This window comes from Meles meles, chromosome 21 (assembly GCF_922984935.1).
Source record: "Meles meles chromosome 21, mMelMel3.1 paternal haplotype, whole genome shotgun sequence".
Lineage (NCBI taxonomy): Eukaryota > Metazoa > Chordata > Mammalia > Carnivora > Mustelidae > Meles > Meles meles.
In genome coordinates this window covers 7512921-7535735 of record NC_060086.1, presented here as the reverse complement: position 1 = coordinate 7535735, position 22815 = coordinate 7512921, and the positions used below count along the sequence as shown (strand labels likewise).

Here is a 22815-nt window from a genome sequence, read left to right as displayed (position 1 = left end):
TAAAAAAAAAAAAAAAAAACAAAACCAGTTCCAAGAACAGTGTGTGCTTCACACAGAGCGGGGCTTTCAGCATTAATGAGAAGCCTCCGGGGGCGGGGGGGTGCAAAGTGAGGCTCCCGCCCCCCAGCACACCAGCACCCCCTCTGCACTGTGCCTGTTCCCACCCACCTCGGTTTGCACAGACACAAGATGCTGCTCCTGGATGGTCCTTCCCCCGCTCCTCAGGCAGTGAGGGGGAAGCCTGGGAATCTGCAAACCGTGACGGAGAGGAAGGAATCCCACACCCCATGCTGTGGGCTGCAACAAGCATTCGTGCCGGGGAATTTTAGCCTTTGCCTGACAGCCTCCAGCCACAGAGGCCTCATCAGCTCCCATCCTAGCCTCCCCCTGCTCAAATGCTATTTGTTAAAGGGTAAAAGTCACAGAGCTGTTTTCCTTCTGGATTTTTCCTTCATTTCTTCCATATATAAATATATCACATGTACACATATACATACGTTCATACAAAAAGCAGATAAAAGGTACAGTTGACTCTTGAACAACATGGGGGGCAGGGCCAACCAACGCCCCACAGTCAGAAATCCACGTACCACCTTTGATTCCCCCAAATCTTACCACCACAAGCTTCCCATTGACTGGAAGCCTTACCAATAAGAGAAATAATCAACTAACATACTTCGTATGTCACATGAATTCTATACTGCCCAGATTACAAATGTAACATGGGAAATTAGGACCAACGTGGCGCCAACATTTGATAACTTTGATAACGTGGATAAACTTTTTGATAGAAATAAACCACCAGAGCTCACCCAAGAGAAACATCCCTGGAAAAGAAGGCAGATTAGTAGTTAAAACCTACACCAGAAGCGAACTCCAGGGGCAGCAGCTTCACGGATACAGTCTATCAATATCTGAGGAACACACGACACCAGTTCCACACAAATTCTTCCAGAAAAGAGAATGGGAGGCCATCCCGCTTGTTTTATGAGGCCTGTATCACCCTGATACCAAAACCAGGCAAAGAAAAAAGGCGATGGACCAATACGCCCGTGGGGCAAGGGTCATGAGTTGGGGACACAAGCAGAGCTGCTGGCATGCTGGACGCCGTGTGGTATCTCATTCTGGGGACAGCTGCAGAGAGCCTGTGCGTGTACGAATTTCCCGAACCACACACTGTACTGTATGTAAGTGACCACGCGTGTGCTCTGCCCCCAGTGATGGAGGAGTATGGACGCACACGCTTAAATTGGTATGTGGGAGGATCATCACAGAAATGGTATCTCGGGAAGGAGATTTAAATTTTCTTCTCGCTTTCGTTTTAATGTATTATTTGCTTGGTTTTCAAATTATGAGTGTGTGCTATTTACTTCATCAGAAGACCATCTTAGGGGCGCCTGGGTGGCTCAGTCGGTTAAGTCACTGCCTTCAGCTCAGGCCATGATCCCAGGGTCCTGGGATGGAGTCCCGCATCGGGCTCCCTGCTCAGCAGGGAGCCTGCTTCTCTCTCTGCCTCTGCCTGCTTGTACACGCACACTCTCTCTCTCTGAAAAATGAATAAATAAATAAAATCTTTTTAAAAAAGACTATTTTAAAGCTATTTTCTCAGGGGAAACAAGTGTCCAGCCCTCAGGGTGCAGTGACTCTCTTCACCTGGGCTGTGCCTCTCACTGGGACCACAGGCACATTCCACATAGCACCGCTGGGAAGGGCCCCAACCTGCTTCGGTTTTCAGTTCCGAACAACGGAATGCTATGCAGCGGTTAAGAGAGAAGGAGGTGGGGGGCGCACGGGTGGTTAAGTGGCCGACTCTTGATTTTGGCTCCGGTTGTGATCCCAGGGTTCTGGGATCGAGCCCTCTGTCAGGCTCCACAGTCGGCGGGGCATCTGCTTGGGATTCTCTCCCTCTCTGCCACTTCCCCCATATACTCTTTTTCTCTCTCATAATGAATGAAAAAATCTAAAAAAAAAAATAGTAAGTGGGTGGACTAGAGTACTTTCACTGAAAGACTGCCAAAACATACAGAATTTAAAGAAGCTATTTTCTCACTATGAGATTATTAATGAAATAAAAAGTATGTATTTCTCCAGAAAAGTGACCCATTGTGACTTCCTCTCAGGAGTGTCGACAATATGAGTGGGGTGGTGGGTGTCTCAAGGGCCCTTTGCTTTGTCTGTCCTTTTCCATTGAGATGGCTGGTATTCTCAGTACTCATGTGTTAGAACTAACAAGAAATCCATACCAGCTGGGTTTCCTGCCGCCGAAGAAGGGAGCCACAAATGTGGAGAGAGAGAAAGGGATGGAGAGTGCGGTGTGCACTGGAACGGGAGGCGTGAATGCACATGGACGTGTGCACGTGGATGGTCTTTTTTCTAGCTCCCAGATCCTGGTTTCTAAACACTGTTCTCCATCCGAAGGAACCAGGGTTTCTTGGAGGGTCAGCAGACTCCAGAACTAGGGCAAAAAAAGCAGTGACTGAGCCCGGATCACTTTGCTGTGCCAATGAGGAAAGAAAGGCTCCAAGAATGACAGAGGACACGTCAAAAGGACACAGGGTCCTGGAAGGGGTTCCCGCAGGCCAAATCTGAGACCCTATGAGCACCGAAATAAACCTCAGCGTGACAGATTAGAACCATCAGGACGAAAGGATCGCACCCAAGTCAATACTGATATGAATACTTACACCAACCAATAAATACACCCAGATGACTAAAGAAAGTTCTTCCATGCGGTAGAATACCAACTAATAAAATCAAAGACTTAGAAAATCACCAGCTGGTAATCTCTGCAGTGATAACCGTTTCAGGCAAGGATCGTGAGTGCTCCAACTTGAGGGTCAAAGTTTGATGAGAAGTTTACTGATTGCTTAGGGTGGGACAACACTTTAGAGAGGACAACCAGGCTGACACCAAGTGATCAAAGGTAAGGGTCCCAGTCGCGGGTCAGGGACACTGCTACCACTTGCTCTGCTGCTCTAAAGGACAGGACGCCACTTCTGTGATATTGAGCCCAAAATACACAATCTTATCATTGTCTTATCAGCAGACAAATCCACACAGGGGACATACTACAAAGTGATGGCCTGACATTTTGGAAAATGTCAAGGGCTAAGATGATCAAGAAATAATGCATCGCTTCGGGGCATAGAAGAGTGGTTACGGTTCAGCGCAATCTTGGGCCAGGAAAAGAAAAGGGAAGAAAAGATTTTTCTTTCGCTATAAAATACGTGAATGGCAAAATATGAATAAACTCCACATTCGGAAAAACAGTGTGTTGATGTGAATTTCCTGGTGGGAATTACTGGACTACAGTTCCGTAAGAAAATGTCCTTGAATTTGAGAAAGTAAACACTGAAGTACTTAGGGGTAAAAGAGCATCCTAATTGTAACCTACTCTCAAGTAGATCCATGAAAAAAATATTAAAGAAATACACACACAGAGAGAATGATAAAACAAACACGGTAAAATGTTAATAACTGGGGAAACTGAGTAAAGAGTATTCACGAATTCATGATTTTTGCAACTTTCCTGTAAATCTTCCTTTTGAAACTATTTCAAAATAAAACTAGTTAAACATATACATGTTCAGGGGTGCCTGGGTGGCTCAGTGGATTAAACATCTGACTTCACCTCAGGTCGTGATCTCAGGGTCCTGGGATCGAGCCCCACGTCCAGCTCCCTGCTCATTCCAGAGTTGCTTCTCCTTCTCTCTCTCCCTCTCTCCCTGCCTGTTCTTGCTCTCTCTCTCAAATAAAGAAAATCTTTAAAACAAGGTACATGATCATTGAAAAAATATGCTAAATTTAGAAACATGAAGCAAAAGAATGTAACTCAAACGTGTACTGTTTTTCTTCTACTAGTTTTTTGTTGTTTTGTTTTTTTCTTTACAGATTTAATTTTTTAGTGATCTCTACATGCCACGTGGGGCTCAAACTCACAACCCTGAAATCAACAGTCACACTTTCCACTGACTGAGCCAGCTAGGTGCCCCTGTTCTACCAGTTTTTTTTAATATGTATATTATAAATTCATTTGTACCATTATTGGTTTTATACTACATATAATTTTGCCCTGCCTTTTTTCACATGTGAAACTGGGAACATTTAAATTCTCAAGTGTTATCGTAGCCTATGAACACACAAGTTGCTTACTGGATATTTTCGCCATTGCAAATAATGCCATGATAATCACGATTGATAGCTTTTCAAGACAAATCAGGGTGCACCTCTGACTACTTCCTTAGAATGGAGTTTCCGAAAATCTCTTGGGAATATCTCTGAATCAAAAGGAATAAATATTTTTAAGGCTGTTAAATTATGTTCCAAAAAGCAATTTATTTTCAACATTTTTCTGGTGCTTTCCCTGCACGAGACCCCCTGCTGACTGAAGCGAAGGGAAGCGACTTTACAAAGCAGCGGCTCACAGAAGCCTGGGAGGCAAAGAAGTAAAAAACAAACCCCAAGTACCAGAACCAGTAAGCACTCTGGGGAGGCCATGACACCTGTGCCCCAGAGGACGAGCAGAGGGAAGAAACTGGAAAGACAGGTGTGCAGACCAGCCAGGCCTTCTCAGCCAAGGAAATCACTCCTAGGAAATAAGACCCCGAGTGGCAGAAAGTGGGACAGGTATGCATCGGGCGGTGCTGGCCCAGGGTCACAATCACACACCAACCCAAGCACCGCAGCTTAGGGACACACGAGTTCCACGCTCAGCACTCCACTCACCAGCTGCTGCTCCTCGGGCCCCCTGAGCCCTTCCCAGGGAGGGGCGGGGAAGACTGTTGAGGCAGGGCACTGGGTAACACAGGGAGGGCGAACCGGAGTCTTGGGGAAGCACATTTCAATAATCACATCCACCATCCGTGTCTGGAAATGGGTATGTTTAAACTCCTTACGTCACAACAACATCACACACACACACACACCTCAAAGCCTCTCTGAGCTTGTTTTTTTCCTCTATAAAATGGGGATATTACCACGGACGTCACAGGGCTGTTGGCAGAATTACGAAAGACAAAGGTACGTGCAGGGTGAATTCCACACAACCAAGATGAGAACAATCGTTCCGTGCCTAGCATACGGAGTGGGCTCGAGCTACGGGAAAGGACATTGATGGCAGAGTACTTAGGCTCTCCTGGAAGCCGGCCTAGAACTCCCAGAAGCTCTTCAGTTTCCTTGAGTTTAGAGAAAACGATCTGGAGAAACCCAAAAGCTCTGGAGAAATCCAGCCTTTACTGAGGGGAAAGTAAGCTTTGGGTTCTGGGGTCTAGAACTCCAGAATCTGTCCAGTTCTGCCTTTCACCTACCAGAAGGCTTGCGCAGAGATTTGCTTCCAGCTGAGCTGGAACTGGAATGACCAGCTCCCCTCCTTCAACCATTGCCCCTAGAGCCAAGAGGAGCAGGGTGAGTTCCCATGCAATGTCTTTCAACCGTCCTTGATCAGCTCACCTTGACTTCCAACAAGAAAGCCTTAACTTATGTCTAGGCCCAGTCACTTTATCGCTGATGCAGTACAAGTCCCTCTAACTAAAGGGGCAGAGGGCGGGGAGTGGACAAAGGCCCCAGAGGCTACTGTGGGGGGGGCCAAAAGACAATGCCTAGGGGAAGGGCAGACACAGAAGAACCCAGAAGGCCTTGAGTCACTCTAAAAGGTACTGTAACAGCTCTTACAGCCTCAGAGCTCCTGCCAAGCCCAGCGCCCCTCTGGCCCAATTTTTCTACCACCTGTAGACAAGGTTAGCTCAGTTTTTGCAAACTTCCATCAGCCAGAATGGAAACTGATGGCACCTGTTTTCTGGCGTGAAGAAGAGCCTGTATTATTTCAGCAGGAAGACAAAACAAAACAAGACAAAAACCTACCTCCCTTTTAAGAATTCCTCTACAATGATAGTATTACGTCAAAATTTCAAATGCCCCCATTCCAGGATCCCCTAAAGAAAGGGAATAAAGACTCCTTCTGCGTCATCTACTGATTCTGGAATTTCTACATTCTATTTCTATATTTCTATATTTCAGTATTTCTGCCATAGCAAAGGAAATCACGGTTACTTTCCAAAAGTAATACTTGAGCTTCTACTAAAATCATGACTTTTCTGGCTAGAAGTGGTTCCACAAAGAAGAAACCGTAACATTGTGGGGAGCAAAACAGCCCCAGCCTTTGCCCTGGTTTCTTTCTAGTCCACTGGATTATAAAACAGTATCAGTAGCCAAATGGACTAGGGACGTAATGAAAAGGGTGTGGGACTTGTGGGAGTTCAGGGAACCAAATTTGAGTATTGGCTTTCCCACCATCTTGGTAAATCATTTCTCCTCAGTGAGGCTTGGCCAACAAGACGGGCACTGGTACTAAAGAACGGCTCTCCCACAGCCACCAAGTATGCTATGTGCCCAGCACAGCACCCACTGGACAAGCAAAGACAGACTAAGTCAGAGAATGTTCTCTGTCCTTCCTGCAGAAAGAGACACATGGCAGCTACTTCCTTGCCAGAACGAACGGTACAGATGGCTAGCACCAGTTCACAGCTGGGTGAGGCTGCTGTGAGTCTAAGTGGCTAGGGAGGGCTTTTTGGCAGAGGGAGGCACAAAATGGCAGGTCACAGAAAGGTTGGGGGGGAGAGTATCCAGAAGGGCCTGAAGGAAAAGTGGGCTCACAGCTTTGTGGGGGCGGGGTGGGGGGGCAGAAGCCAGTTCAAAGCTGCCCTGCCATTTAATGGTTCTAGGACTTCAGGAAAATCTCAACTTCCCATGGCCACGTTCCTTCCTAAAGTGGAGTATCACCACCATGGAGAACTCTAATGGGGGAAATGGCAGACACGTAAAGAACACCGGATTACTGTCCCTCCCATTCTTATTCTCTGGAACCGATCAGAGGGAAAATCAGCACTGTCCCCAAGCACCCACATTTTGGTTTCTAAAGACCATTCTCCAATAAAAGGAACGAGGCCTTCTTAAAGAACTAGCTGGTTCCAGGGCTGCTGTGTGGGAAACAAAAGATGAGCCCGGAACATCTCACAGTGCCATAAATTAAGGAAAAGCTCAAGGAAACATGGGGCTTGAACCAGAAGACATCCCAAAGGAGGTCCCGATGGTTAAAGCAATTAGCCATTGCTAATTTAAGCGCCCAAATAATGTTCTTGGATTGGGGGGGTGGGTTTGTGATTCATCTCTAAGGTTTTTTTTTTTTAAATTGTGACAAAATACACATAACCTAAAATTTGCCACCTTAAAGTGTACAGCACAGTGGAATTGAGCACATTCAAACTGATGTACCAGCCATCACCATGGAAGTTTTTCCTCAGCCCAAAGGAAACACAGTACCCAGGGAGCAATCAATCCCCTTTGCTCAGCCGCTGGCAACCTCTAATCTGTCTCTGTGAATTTGCTTCTTACAAACGTTTCACATGAATGGAATCCTCCTATCAGCAGGTCCTTTGTGCCCGGCTTCTTTCACTGAGCAGGATGTGTTCAACATTCACCATATTGTAGCAAGTCAGTCATCTGTTCTTGTTCGTGGCTGAATACTATTCCGAGGTACGGATCTACCACACTTTATTCATTCATCAGATGATGGAATTTGGGTTGTTTTCACTTTTTGGCTCTCACAAATAATGCTGCTACATTCATGTACAAGCATTGGTCTGAGTGTCTGTACTCAGTTCGCTGGGTTTATAACTGGACGTGGAACTGCTGGGTCATAGGGTCATGCGAAGCTTAACGCGCAGAGGAACTGCCATGCTGTTTTCCCCAGTGGATGCACCACTTTGCATTCCCATCGGTAACATACGAGAGTTCCAATTTCTCCATGTTCCCACCAACATCAGTCACGTTCCGATTCAGTTTTTGTTCTAAGTAGTCATGTTAGTAGGTGTGATGCAGTATCTCACTGGGCTTTGGATCTGCCTTTCCCTAATGACCGAAGGTGTTAGGAATCACGAATGATGCTGAGAATCTTTTCATGTGCTTGTGGCCATTTGTGTATCTTCTTTGGAAAGATATTCAGGTCCTTTGCTCATTTTTCAGTTGGGTTGTTTTCTTGTTGTTGTTGAGTTATGACTGTTCTTTACATATGCTAGATACTTGAACTTTATCAGATATATAATTTGTAAATACTTCTCCCCATTATGTGAGTTGTCCTTTCACTTTCTTGATAGGCTCCTTTGATGCACCAAAGTTTTTAATTTTTATGAAGTCCATGTCTTAGCTCAGGCTGCTGTAACAAACATCCTAGACTAGGCAGCTCAAACAAGGAGCATTTATTTCTCACAGTTCTGGAGGCTGGGGAATCCCGATCAAGGCACCAGGAGAGCCAGTGTGTGGGGAGAGATTGCTGCCCAGCTTGTAGAGAGCTGCTTTCTCATATTCACACATGACAGAAAGCAGAAAGAGAAAGCAAGCCCTCTTGTCACTTAAAAAAAAAAAAAAGGATTTATTTATTTTTAGGGGGGGTGGGGTGGAAGGGCAGAGGGAGAGAGAGGATCCTCAAGCAGACTCCCCACTGAGCAGGAGCCTGAAGTGGGGCTCAATCCCAGGACCCTGAGATCATGACCTGAGCCATAATCAAGAGTCAGCTGCTTAACCAACTGAGCCACCCAGGCACCCCACTCTCCTGTCACTTCTTATAAGGGCACTAATCCCATTCCTGAGGGTTCCACCCTTATAACCTATTTACCTCTCCAAAGCCCCACCTCAATACCATCACATTAAAGGTTAGGCTTTCAACAGATGAATACTAGGGGCACACGTTCAGTGCAAAACAGCCCAATTTATCTGCTTTTTCTTTTATTGCATGTGATTCTGGTGTCATATCTGAGAAACCACTGCCAAGTCCAAGGTCATTAAGATTAACCTCTATGTTTTCTCCTAAGAGTTTTATAGGTTTATCTCTGACATTTGTTTAGGTCTTTGATCCATCTTGAGTTGATTTTGGTATATGGTGTAAAGTCAGGTAAGGGGTCCAGCTTCATTCCTGCTGTGTGTGGATATCTGTTGTCCCATCACCATTTGCTGAAAAGCCTAGTTCCCTTTATCGAACAGCCCTGGTACTCTTGTCAAAAATAACTTACCCATATATGTCTGAATCAGGATCTGGATTTCAATTCTATTCCATTGACCAATAGGTCTATCCTATAGTAGCACCACACTGCCTTAATTACTAGTGCTTTCTGGTGGGTTTTGAGATCGGGAAGTGAGTCTTCCCATTTTGTTCTTTATTCCCAAGGCTGGCTATCTGAAGGTCCCTGATTTTAGGATCAGCTTTTCCGTTCCTGCATAAAAAGCCACGGGCATTTTGTCAGACGTTGCACTGAATCTGTGTTCTGTTTTGAGGGGGTAATGCCATTTTAATGAACTGTGGCTCCTGGTGTGTCCATGAACACAGACTGTCTTTCCATGTATTTAATGTTATGTTAATGATCTGTTATGTTCATGATCTGTTATGTTAATGTTATGTTAATGATAAATAAATGTTCCGTTTATTTAATGTCTTTCCATTTCTTTTTTATTTTCGTCCAGCAATGTTTTGTAGTTCCAGCGGAAAAGTCTTCAACCTCCTCGCTAAAATTTATTCCCAAGTATCTGACTCTTTCTGATGCTATTGTAAATAGCACTGTTCTCTCAATTTTTCCTCTTTGGAATGTTCACCGCCAGCTAGCGGAGTACTAGGTCTCGAACAGCAGAATAAATAAATATCCGTGACTCCACAGTGATATAATTGAATAAATACAGCAACAGGAGAGAAGGCACAACTCTTCCTCCCAGAATTCCAACTAATAAATGTAGGAGGAAAGAGGGAAATACAGAATTGCCATTAGACAGATCCCCAGTAAGAATTATTGTGGATGAGACCTCCCAGCAGATGGGCTAAAATTAGTGGGCAAAATTCTGGGGAGAAACAGGATTTGCACAGTCTCAAAGTTCTCTCTCCCAAGATTCTTATTAACTACAAAGAGGAAAACAGTAGCTTTGCAGAGGAGAAACCCCGCAGACACCAAACCAGCCAAGAGATCTCGGTAGACGTCACTAATAACGAACCACTTGAGACAAGGTACTCGGAAGGACATGGCACCATCTTGGTGGTTTTCTTGCCACAGAAGCATAACCTCCCTCCAAACACGAGAAAACAATGGCCAAACCCCAACTGGGGTGCGTTCTATAAGATGCCATGGTGAGGGGCGCCTGGGTGGCTCAGTGGGTTGGGCCGCTGCCTTTGGCTCGGGTCATGGTCTCAGGGTCCTGGGATCGAGTCCCGCATCGGGCTCTCTGCTCAGCGGCGAGCCTGCTTCCCTCTCTCTCTCTCTCTGCCTGCCTCTCTGTCTACTTGTGATCTCTGTCAAATAAATAAATAAAATCTTTAAAAAAAATTTAAAAAAAAAAAAGATGCCATGGTGAGGACAGGCAAAGGGACTGTCACAGATGGGAAGAGACTAAGGAGGTATGACAACTTGGGTGCAAGGTAGGCTCTGGGACAGGACCCTAGGACAGAAGGAAGGCTTTAGTGGAAAAACAACTAGTAAAATTCTAATAAGGGATGTTTAGTTCAGGGGATGGCAAATTATGGTCAAGCACTGACCCAGGCTGCTGACTACTTTTGAAAATAAAGTTTTATTAGAATACAGTCACACTCGTTTATAGGTGACCTACGACTGCTTTCTTGCTCAAACACCAGAGTCCGGAAGGTGTGACAGACATCTTACAACACACGAAACCTCAAGTATTTACTTTCTGGCTCTTTACAGAAAAGGTTTGCCCAGGGGCACCTGGGTGGCTCAGGTCACGATCCCGGAGTCCCGCGATGGAGTCCCACCTGGGGCTGCCTGTGGAGCAGGGAGTCTACTTCTGCCCCTCCCCCGCTCCTTCTATCACTCACTTTCTCTCTCAAATAAACAAGTAAAATTTTTAAAGAAAGAAAAAGAAAAAAAGAAAAAGTTTGCCCACCCTTGGTTTATAGTTAATACCATACCAGTGTTAATTTCCTGTTCTTGGTAACTGTATTATAATTTTAAAAGATATTAACACCAAAGGAAGCCAGGTTGGGGGAAAAAAAAAAAGACTGGTTTTGTACCATCTTGGCAACTTCTCTGTAAGTCAAAATAGGTTAAAAATTAAAAGTTGAAAAAAAAGAACCCCACAGCATCCTCCCTGCGAGGCCATCCCAGCAGCTTCCCTAGACACGTCTTACGCACTGTTGCCTCTTTTTGCTTCACTGCTCTTCCTCCTAAGAATGTTCTTCCCTTTTCTACGGCAGCCACCAAAGCTGTGTCTTCAAGGATGATCTCACGTGCCGCTTCCTTCAGAAAACCTGCCCCTGCTCCTTCCTGCGCATGCTCTGTGACGGCAGGAAGCAGCACCTGCCTTGAAGGTTAAGTCCCTTCCTTCCCCATCTTCTTCTCTCACCTGATCAAGAACAACTTAGGATCAAGAGTTACGGCTTAGGGGCACCCCAGTGGCCCCAGTGGCTCAGCTGGTGACATGTCTGCCTTCAGCTCAGGTCACGATCCCGGGGCGGGCCCGAGTCCTGGCTCACAGTGGTCCCAGTTAGTTCCCATGCTGGGTCACCCTAGGTTCGGCCAGCAGTAGGCTGAGTGCGCCAGGGCAGCGAGGACCAGACAGCCACGGAAGGCTGCTCTGGGCAACAGCTCCACATTCAGAGCAGGTCTCGGGCAGGAGGCCTTCTTGTTGTCCACCAAGCAGCTTCACAACCCACTGTCCTGCCTATGAGCGGACAGGAAGCCAGGGTTCTGATGGCAGACTGTGAAGGAGACGTGGACATCCCCTCCTGGGAGACGAACAGTGTCCAGAGGTCATGCGAGACTGCCGTCGGGCTGAGGCCTCAGATGGCACCGTGTGAACCCCCAGCTCCACCGGTGCTTCACCTTGACCTTCGGCCATGTGGCGCATCAGATCAAATGTGTACTGAGGTCACTTCCGTGATCTGTGTCTATGGACTTGCGCCATGCTCGTAAGCCACAAGGTTTGGAGAGCCGGCTTATGAGAGACTCACAACAACACAGCAAGTCCGTAATAACCAAATGATAGAGGACCAGCCCGTGATGTCTAGAAAAGCACCCACGATGATCAGACCATTTACAGGACTGCCCGCCAGCACTAAAGCATTAGCTCGTAACCCTTCCTTACTGCCCCGACCACGCTCTCTTTGAGGGCAGGAAAACAACCCTCTGCTGTCACCTGGGTTACCGGGTCACTCAAGGTGCTCCCGAGCCTGATGGTTGAATCTGCCCCTGACAGATGTTGCCAGGACAGCTGCTGCGTCCTGAGCCACTGCCAGCCTCCCCTGCAGGGGTCCTGAAAGCCACGGCTCCCACTGCACCTGCTGTGGCTTCCTGCTGCGAGAGAGGCGCCCACATCACACAGCCCCCCGCCCCCCGTGCCAGGAGGCCTGGCATAACAGGCGCCTGGCTGAATGGCTGCGTCAATACAGAGTCATCAGTCCACACTGGGGGGTACAGCCTGCTGGCCCCGCAGCTGGGAGCACTGGGACGGGATCAGCACTGCCTCCGACATGTCCCGGCTCCACTGTGGTCACTCACGAAGGGGCAAGACGCCAAGCCAGGCCTTTTGACTTTCCTAGCACAATGGCAGGACACTGCGCGGGGGGTGTGCTAAGAGCCTCCCACTTGGCAAAGGGAGTCTCCCCACCCACTCTCCCAGAGTCTCCTGCTTTCCTCCCTACCTGCCGGAATACAGCCCAGCAAGTCTCCTCTTGCTCCCATCCCCCAGGGGTCTGCCTGTGCTGGATTATGATGGAGACCCAAGTTCTTTGCCCTTACCCGAGCGGGTCCCAGGGAGGGCTCCCTGTGGGCCATGCTCCTCTGTTCTATGGAACATTCCCTCCGACAGGGACCTGAGCCACCATCATCCTGTCGGGGCTATCCACACACAAGCATAGTCCCAGCGCCGCTAAGAACGCCTGGTACTCACAGGTGGGCTACCCATGCCTGCTGTGTATGGAAACTACTGGTCACTGCCTTGTTCTACAAGCCCCGGGGGAAGGCCCAGAAAAAGTGCTTCTCTTGCCAAACTGACCTGCTTCCTTTTCCCGATAATGCTTGCTGTTCAATCCCCTCCTTCTTCAGCCTGCCTTCTAGGAAGCTCTGAGCTGAGTTTTGTGCTTAATCCAACAGCTTCCCTTGACTGCCCTTGCATATGATTACCTGCCCCCTAGGCTCCTCTCAACTACTAGGCTCTCTGCTTTTAGTTATTTCCTTTGGGGTCTGGCTGAGTAGACTGTTGGCCTTGGAATTCAACTGACTTAAAACCCAGGTCAGCCGTGAAAGAACATGGGTCTTGTAGGTAGGCAGACCTCAGCTCAAACCCCAGATACGCCGTCTCCACACACTGGGACCCTGGGCACATGACCACTCAGTCTCAGGCCCCTCACTGACCACCTTCACAGTGTTCTGATGATTACACGAGACATAAAATACCCAGCATGGGGCCTGACACACAACAGACACTCAAAGGTTACCCTAGAACCCTTTTATTCATTGCAGTAGCGTTTTTAAAATAAACACACTGATTCATGGTTTTGGCCTCCAAATAACAATCTAGAAATATCTAGAGAGACTTAGAATACTATGGGGGAGGTACCCAAGTCCCTCCTCTTTCTCAATTATAAAATGATTCATTACTGAATTACTGAATAAACCAGTAACTGCAGAAGAAACTTGAGACATTTCAACTGTCACACCGAGATGCGAAATTAAAATCGTCCCAAAATTCATACTGCACTCAGAGTAATCCTAAAAAACACAGATCAGCCCTAACTTGGGTATCTGGGCTCAGTCCATATGCAGGAGGAAGCAAGAGACTACGGAGAGAGAAGTCACGATCACTCATTTGCCCCCTCGCTCCGCTGGTCAGCCAGTTAACACTCGGTGAGCGCCTACCTTACCCCTGGCTGGGTACCACACGCTGGCGTACTCTCGTGGCAGTGATGGGGAGGTTCCCTGTTCCCACTGAATTCACATTCTGTTCCAACCACACTGCCATTAGGGAGAGGGAGGATTAGGCTCCTTCTATTACGAGCCACTTCCGTATACTTTGTGGTGGGCAGATGGAGGAGGAAGGGAAAGGCAGCAAACCACTCAACAGCGAGAGCGACCGTGAATCCTTGAGCAAAGGGGGCTGATACCGGCAGGGCCTGGAGATCCATCCAGCGTGGACGCGCCTTGAGAAGCCGCGGGGAGGAGTGGGAAGGAATTATGGACTCAGGGAAGCCAATTAGGGGCGAGTGTGGCAGGAAATGAAGGGGCTGCAGAAAGACCACAGCAGGGGAGAAAGAGAGCGCACCGAACACTACAAATGGACAGGACTGCATGGTGGTGGAAACCCAGAACGCAGAGGAAGGCAGAGGCCAACCAGTCTTTTGTCTTTAGAGCATGCAGGTACCAGGAAGACAGTGAGGTCACTATCAGGGAGAAAGAGACCTCCTGGCCCGGGTGGTGGTGTTGGGGGGGCCAGTGAGGGAGAGGACTTTTCATCTCTGTTGTCATGCTAAACGACTGGTTTAGAGTTTGCAAATCACATTACCTAAAGCCAGCCACCCAGGCGGCCCACGTGGCACTGTTTGGTTTCTTAAACAATCACAGAGGTTCTGATACCCCTAACTGAAACCAGCAAACGCTCTTCTTCACTGGACCGCAAATTCCTGATGGGGAAAGCCTGCTGATGCCTGAGATGTGTCCCAATCTACACCCCACCCCTAGAAGAAGCTGGGCACAATTGGCTGGAACGTTCTTCCGTGTACTCAAGAAGCACTATTCCCTGTTTGCAGTGCTGAAAAGCGACCCAGGTGACCTACGGATAGTGTCAACACCTCTCAGTTCAGGGGTGAGCACAGTTCATGTGTTCCTACCCAGCCCTCAAACCTTTGTACAGATCCAGCCTACCCAGTGCACTGAGTGTGCTAGCGAGGATCAAAGTACCACAAGGTCACAGTGCTGTTATGTGAGCATCGTCACTGGAACAGGTGACCGGGAAGTCAGAGCTTGGGTGGGGGCTGGAGGAGTCACGGGAAAAGGCACCGAAGATAAAAAAAGAAAAGGGGAGATAAAAAAGTGACTAAACATAATTCATAAATTTCACCCAGAAGAAATTACTAAGTCCCACATCAGAGGGCACACCCCACAGAGTCCATCTTTCCTGGGAGCACAACCAGATAACAAAAGCCAACTTTTTCCATTCGATTTTCCTACCACAGGGTCTCTTAGAGAATCCAGTTCTCTGAGAACCGAGCCGTGGCTCATGACACCACCATTTGGCCCATCATTCTGGTCCAGTCTGGCCTTGAACCGGATTCGTTTCTGGGAGGCACGTGTCTGATTCTCTCAGCTGTGTACAGATGCTATGCAAAGATCAGAATGTCTCCCCCCTTCCAGCACCCCAATTAAAGGAGATTTCCCCCTGCCATATAATTGAAACAAGACCCCATACCAGTTTTCTCCACAAGACACCCGGAAGAAGGACTGGGAACCCCACGCGCCTTGTTCACAACCTACTCTGGGGCTAGCCAACCTGCCACACCGACCCGCATCGGTCATAACAGGCTGATGAATTTGGCTCTAGTGGACCCAACCAATAGACCCCCCCCCCCACACACACACATACCCTGACAGGTACACAACACAACTAAGGTAAATACTGCACCTGGGAGGGGCCTGGGGGAAGGAAAAACGCTTTGAGGACGTAGAACGCCGGGAACAGTAGGACACAGACTGAAGATTCTCAAATGATGAATTCACCCAGAAAAGGGGACACAGACCGTAGGAAAGTCTGAAAACCCAACAAGAGAACATGCTGCTCTGTGCTAGTCACATCACCGACCAATTTCAAAGCCTTCTCGTCGGAGTGTTCAGTCGGTAAAGCATCCGACTCTTGACTTTGGCTCAGGTTGTGATCCCAGAGTGGCGGGATGGAGCCCTGCACTGAATGCGGACACTGCTTAAGATTCTCTCCCTCTCCCGCTCATGTTCTCTCTCTCTCTCTCTAATAAATAAATGCCTTCTCCTCGCTTAGCATGGTTCACAAGACCCCGATGGCTTCCTAGCCTCATACAACCTACACTCTACACAGCCCCCACCCGGGGAGGTGTGCCTTGGTGGGCTCAGTGAACTCCTACCTACCCTTCAAGGCCCCAGTCAAATGTTACTTCTTCTGCGGAGCCTGCGTGACCCCCCCAGTAAAGGCCCAACCTGAGTGCTCCCCAGCGCACTCTGGGCTCAGCACCAAGGACAAGCACTTCACACACATTATCTCAAGAATGAGCCCCACACGCCCTGCCCTAACTGCTTATGTTTGCTCCCCGCCATGTCCGAGTTGTCAAGGGCCTGAATCAGGCCCTAAACAGACGCCTAGACCCTGAAGGTCAGAGATGTGTTTTTGAAGTGTCATTCCATAGGGACGGAAACACTGCCAAGAATGGCGAGAATCAGCTGCCAGAAAAAGAAACACCTTTTGAACTGTTCCAGGAGGCAGGTGAAGCAGGTTTTCTTTTCCCCACTGCGTGGCTGAAAACAGAAGGCCTGGTGTGGGCCAACGCCTGTATAAGCCGGTAAGCTACCTCTCACCCAGGAGCCTCTCCCCACCCTCCATCTATCAAATGCCAGACAACAGAACTGCACAGAAAAGGCAGCTTTGTTCTGTAGCTTATATAATAATAATAGAGAACTGGCATTACTTATCTCTCTACAAGATACTCATTTCATTTGTGGCTCTTCCACTAGACAGAAATGGACAGTACAGACAGACAAACAGATGTACCGAGGGGCACCTAAGCCAGTAGCACACACTCTCCTCCTACCCCCTCCCAGTTAGCCTCCCAGCGTCCGAGGACAATCTTTATATATGGCCTTTTATGGTAACCATCCCATTCTTTTTCTTTTTTTTCTTTGAGATAGAAAGCATGAGCAGGGTGTGGGGGGGTGGGGAAGAGGGAGAAACAGAGAGGGTTGTTTTTTTTTTTAAAGATTTATTTATTTATTTATTCGACAGAGAGAGATCACAAGTAGGCAGAGAGGCAGGCAGAGAGAGAGAGGAGGAAGCAGGCTCCCTGCTGAGCAGAGAGCCCGATGCGGGGCTTGATCCCAGAACCCTGGGATCATGACCTGAGCTGAAGGCAGCAGCCTAACCCACTGAGCCACCCAGGCACCCCGAAACAGAGAGGGTTTTAAGCAAGCTCTACACCCAATGCGGAGCCCGAAGCAGGTTCAAACTCACGACCTTGAGATCAAGACCTGAGCTGAGAGCAAGAGTTGGACCTTCACCGAATGAACAACCCCGGAGTGCAACCCCCCCCGGCCCCGCCAAAAATTTTTGTAATTAAAAGAGACAGACATACATATTCGTGCTCTGGTACCGGAAGCCAGGAGGAAAAATCATATTATTAAGTAATTATACGTAGGAGGTGATTTCCCTTCCACCAAAATAAAAAGACACTCCTCTACAGTCAGAAAATGAGGTAACACAGCACAAAGGGGAAGTGAGGGCTCTGGAAGCAGACCGTCCTGGGTGAGGCCTCAGCTTCACCCTTAGCCTTGAGCAAATGATGGCCATCTCTGTCGAGAGGGTATGAAAACACGGGCCTTTGGGGGTCATCAGAGGAATCAAAGCACTCACAGGCAATGTTGTGCGTGTGCCTGCACACACACGTGCACACATAACACAAAACTTCGGACAGAGTCTAGCATAAATTTTCCTAAAATAAAAGCATTTCTGCCATTAGCAGCCCGTCTTCACAACGGACCCGAGGATTCTGACTTTAAAAACGCGAGTCTCTGCGGGTGGGAACGTCACAAGGGAATGTTTCTGGAGGGGAGTTTAGTACCCACTGACATCAGAAGTCACACCATTTCTACAAACACATACACACACGCACCCCTTTGTATTATTTTTCTCAGTCAAGAAAATGTCTTAGTGGAAGGCTCTGAAAGGCATTCACTGTCTATATGACATATTCCTGTAATGGTCTTTTTTTTTTTTTCTAAATAATGAACATTTAGTTTTTCTGTAAACAGAAAAAATACATTCTTATTATATAAAAAATTTTTCACTTTTTTGCGGATTTTAATTTTTTTTTTTGCGGATTTTAATTTTTAAATGAATCTGATACATCACCAAAAGTTAAGTCTCAATTACGTATCATCATTTGACAATCATGTGCGTTGTTTGCCCCCAGGAAGAGATTAGACCCACGGAGGATGTGTGTTTTGTTGACTGCCAAAACTCCAACACCTAAATAGTCCCTGGCGTGTAGTGCTCAGTATCTGGTAAGTGAGGACACCGAAAAGTTCATGAACATTGATCCAGCTTTTCCAGGAGTTCATCAAGCAAAAATATTTGCCCAATCATACAAAGATAAAAAGAACAGAGCCTACTCACTGTCCCAGAATTCATAAGAGCAAAAGCTGCAAAAAAACACATTTTTGTCCACAATACCAGGGACTCAAATATTCCACCATTTTTAAAAAGAAAGAGATTTTTAAAAAGAATGAGTTGGAACAAAAAAAAAAAATGAGGTAGAAAAAAAATGAGAGAGCTTTAGACAGTGATCTATCATGGTAAGTAGTTAAAAGCAAGCCTCAAAACAGTATGACAGTTCGACTTTGTGTTTCAAATTTACGGTTAAATTAAAAAGTAACACTTTCTGTTCAAAGTAAAAAAATTAGATAATAAATGTCTTTATATGTGAAGAAAATATCTGCAGAACTTATACTATACCACTAGCGGTGATTTTTTTTTTTTTAAATCTCAGTAGAAGTCTCTGAGGGAGGCTCACTAACCACACTGCGTATTTAACAGTTTGATTTTTAATAATGAGCACTTATTATTTTTATGATTTTATATGATTTTTAATAATGAGCACTTATTATTTCTGTCAACAGAAAAAAATACATTTTTTTATACAAACAGCCATTTCTCCATTTTTTTTTCTGATTTTAATTTTTAAATGAATCTGATATATAAGGTAAATCCCAAAGCACTAAGTGGAGGCTCGCTGGCCTGGGGCGGTTTGCTAAAAGTCACATGGCGCTAGTGCCTGAGCTGTAAGTCAGGGTCCTTGACCCCTCCTCCCGACCGGTCAGGTGCTTAGCTCCTTCCAAAAACACGAGAAAGCAGAGATGCTGCAGGGGCACCTGGGCTCTCTGGAGACATGGAAGGTCCTAAAACTACAGAAGCTTCCATGAGGGGGAAAAAGAACCGCTTTAAGAGCTAAATTCTTATTAACCTGAACCGTTCCACAGGTTTAGCCAATAAATATTAGATGGGCCCAGCAGTTCTGATTCCAAAAAAGTCTCCTGAACACAGGTGGACTGACCTAATTCAGATCCTGATTTTCAAGGAGTTCAGGGAGTCATTGGCAGGTCCTAAAATTTCAGGTTTGTCAGGCAACCAACAAAACCAACAAATCCTGTGGCCATTTCCAAACTCGTACCACCCAGAAGTATTAACCTGCCTTACTCACATCGGCTGAGATCAACCCTGTGTTCTGGTGCTGAAGTATGTCCCTGGGCTTCCTTGCATCTCAAACCTAACGGCTCTTTTTCCAAGTGCTAGACACGAAGAATTGCGGAGAGTTAAGACCCCACCACCGGGGCAGTTTTCAACGCCCCCAACACAACCGGAAGGTAATATTCTCTGAAATGCGGCCCTGTTTTCTGGGCAACCCAGACAATGATCAAGCTAGCTGCCCAATGGCACAGTTCCCCCCATCACAGCCGCTAAGCAAACTCATGAGAAGCTGGAGAACTTCCCATTCCCTCAAAGAGAAAAGACGACTTCCTTAGAGGGACGCTGAGAAAAGCAAGGGATCCCTTCTGGGTTCACTGCTCTACCAACTGGGGCTTTGGGGCTGTTTTCCGGATCAAGCCAAGCCCACGACCACTCAGAGGGGATCTGTGCGGGCAGAACTTCCAAGTACTTAACCAAGGTCTTGTCTGCCCACGAGAGGGCCGAAGGAATTACAGCACCGCACGGGAAGGATGCCGGATCCCGGAGGGTTAGTTAACCGCTCTGCGTGTAGGGAATATCACAATTCTCAATGTCACCCTCCAAGACCAAGACCTTCTCTTTGGAGCCTCAGAACCTCAGTCCTGTGTGGGCGGTAGAGTGGGCTGTGTCACTAGCTGTACTCCTTGGGGAGAAAACGAAGGCTCCAAGAAGTTCAGCGTCCTGGGGCGCCTGGGTGGCTCAGTGGGTTAAAGCCTCTGTCTTCCGCTGGGGTCATGATCCCAGCGTCCTGGGATCGAGCCCCACATCAGGCTCTCTGCTCAGCAGGGAGCCTGCTTCCTCCTCTCTCTCTGCCTGCCTCTCTGCCTACTTGTGATCTCTGTCAAATAAATAAATAATAAAAATCTTAAAAAAAAAAAAAAAAAAAAGAAGTTAAGCGTCCTGCCAAGGGGCCAAGATTCAAATCCACAACTACCCAACTCCAGCCGCGTCTCCCTCGGCGCAAGCACAATTCTCCAGTGTGGCCGAGCTCAGCGGAAGGCTGTTATTTTATAAAAGTCTAAGAAAAAGAGGCAGCCAACCGTTCTCTGAACTGGACGCAAACTCTTCAGTCCCGTCCCCAGCTTAGACAACGGTCTTGAGAAATGTAAGCAAAAAGTCGAGGTCAAGTTCCCTGCAGCCCCCTCGCCTCCCAGGAGACCTCGACCTCTTACCCAATTGCTCCCACGAACTAAGGGTGTCACGGCTGCCCAGCGGAGCCCAGCGAAGATGAGTCGCATCGGCCACCCAGGCACCTGCCCGGGAGAGCCACTGCCCCCCCAGGGATGCCCTTGCCCGTACCCAGAGCGATTCTCAGGAGAGCAGGGCTGGCAGGCTCCCCGGAGCCCTCAGCTGAGCCCACCTGATGCTGCAGGGTCAGACTCGGGTCCCCGGCGCATTCATGGAGCGTCTCCTACGTGAGTTACCTCAATAACTGGCCTCTTCCTGAGGCCCATTGTGCAGACAGGGAAACTGAGCCTCAGAGAGGGAAAGTGGCTTGGCGGAGGATGGCGACGCGGCGGAGACTGGAGCCCGAGCCCTCGGACGCCGAGCCTCGGCCCTTGCCCGTGGGGTCCGTCGGGCGCCCTGGGCCGCGGAAACCACCCCCCGCAAGCAGCCGCGAGACGTCAGCATGAGGCGAAAGGTCGCCCCCGGGAAAGACCAGGGTCGAAGCCGCGCTCTCCGCGCAACCGTCAGTTGAGAGAGGCGGCGACGCGGTCCGAGAGCTCGCCCTAGCGTGAGGGCCCGGGCAGCCAAAGCGGCCGAAAGCCGTCGGGTCTCGGGCCCCGGCACCCTGAACCCCGGCGCCCTGACCTCACAACCCCGCGACCACGACCGCGCGAACTCACCCCGGGCGGCCAGGCAACACTGTGGCCACCAGAGCAGGACGCAGGCCCGCACCACTGAGGCGCTACCACCGCCCGCGCCGGCCGCGGGGGTGGGGGCGTGGCCGTCGGGGCGCCGCCCCGCCCAACCGAGCCGCGCGCGCGCTGTCGGCGCCAGCCTTCCCCCGGCGAATCTGAGCTCTTGGTACGGCCCGGCCCCGCCCCCTCGGCGGCCCCGCCCCGGCCGGGCCGGAGAGCCTGGCCCTGCGTTCCTCAGGCGGCGGGAGTCTGGGCGCCGGCGGTACCTGCTGTTGCCCGCGACGCTGTTGCTCCACCTCGTGGGTCACGGCGCCCGGCGCAGTGGTTGTGCGCCCCGGGCCTGGCCTGCTGCCGCCGGCTGCCGCTCGCGTGTGTTCGCGCTCTCTCTCTTCCACCGCCCAGTCGTCCCCTTACCTGGGTCGGGGTAACTCGACCGCAGAGGCCCCGGACGGGAATGCGAAGCGGCTTGGGGCGGGGGAAGGGAAGTGGTCAGGCAGGGGGCGCGGACTGCACGGAAGAGGTGGGGAGGGGGCGGAGGGCCTTGGGCGTGAAAGGTCTGGCTGCCTGGGTGGTGGGTCAGAGCCCTTCTGCCTCCTGCTGCGGTTCTTACTTAATAGGGTCAGGAGGATCAGGCCGCGTAACTCGTGTTCCCGAAGGATGTAACTCAGTGCGGTAGTAAGTGCTCTAGAAATTCAAGTCATTGCCATTGGTGGTAGTAGTACTTGCTCTGTTGCGAATTCCTTTCGGAACAGTGGCCAACTCCCTGCCCCCAGAGGCCGTTCTCCACATTTAAAAACAGGACCAACCACCAACCACCAACACGTTGAAAATAGTAAAGTCCTGCATAAACAGAGGATTATTCCCGGGGCCCCCGTTTTAGACTTCCAGGTCCAGTCTGTCAGGAACCAGTCCTTCCAACAGATGAAATGAATGGCATCGCCCTCCGGGTGGGGCGCACCCCGTCCAGCCAAGGAACAGAGCGTGTTAACTCCTTCACTTGGCCCTCAAGAGAGCAGTGGGGAATTCCTCCTGCAGATCTCTGATACGCCCTCCCACCTTCCCAATACCCTGGTGAACATCTTGTGGGGGAGTCCCAGGGAATCTGCTGTCTTTGATTCTGAATCCTTGTACCCTGCTTCTGTGAGGCCGGAAATGACAACTCAAGAGATCTCTCTGCTAATAATAGATCACCCAGGCAGGAACAGGCATCTTTTTTTTTTTTTCTTTTCCCCACTGAACCAGTAAGTGAGTCCTGTGGCTTCTATTTCTAGGACCCTCTCCCCACTTCTTACCTTATCTGCTGCCCCTGCCCTAGTTCAGGCCTCCCTGGGTTCACCTCTCACTTGGATGATCTCAGCAACTCCTGACGGTGCGTGTCACTCTGGTTTCTTCTACACCCACTGCCAGGGAAACTTCACTCTGCTCACAGCCCTACCTTTCTGATTCTATA

General features: G+C 48.9%; 1 protein-coding gene across 1 annotated transcript in view; it reads right to left on the bottom strand.

Moving 5' to 3' along the window:
- The window catches only part of LOC123933551 (NADPH--cytochrome P450 reductase), a 57307-nt gene extending 35883 nt beyond the window's left edge, over window positions 1-21424 (bottom strand). Inside the window, exon 1 of the mRNA XM_045992836.1 lies at window positions 21351-21424. The gene's annotated coding sequence lies outside the window, so the exon portion shown is untranslated. The remainder of the gene's footprint in view (window positions 1-21350) is intronic.
- Between the last annotated feature and the right edge of the window lie 1391 nt (window positions 21425-22815).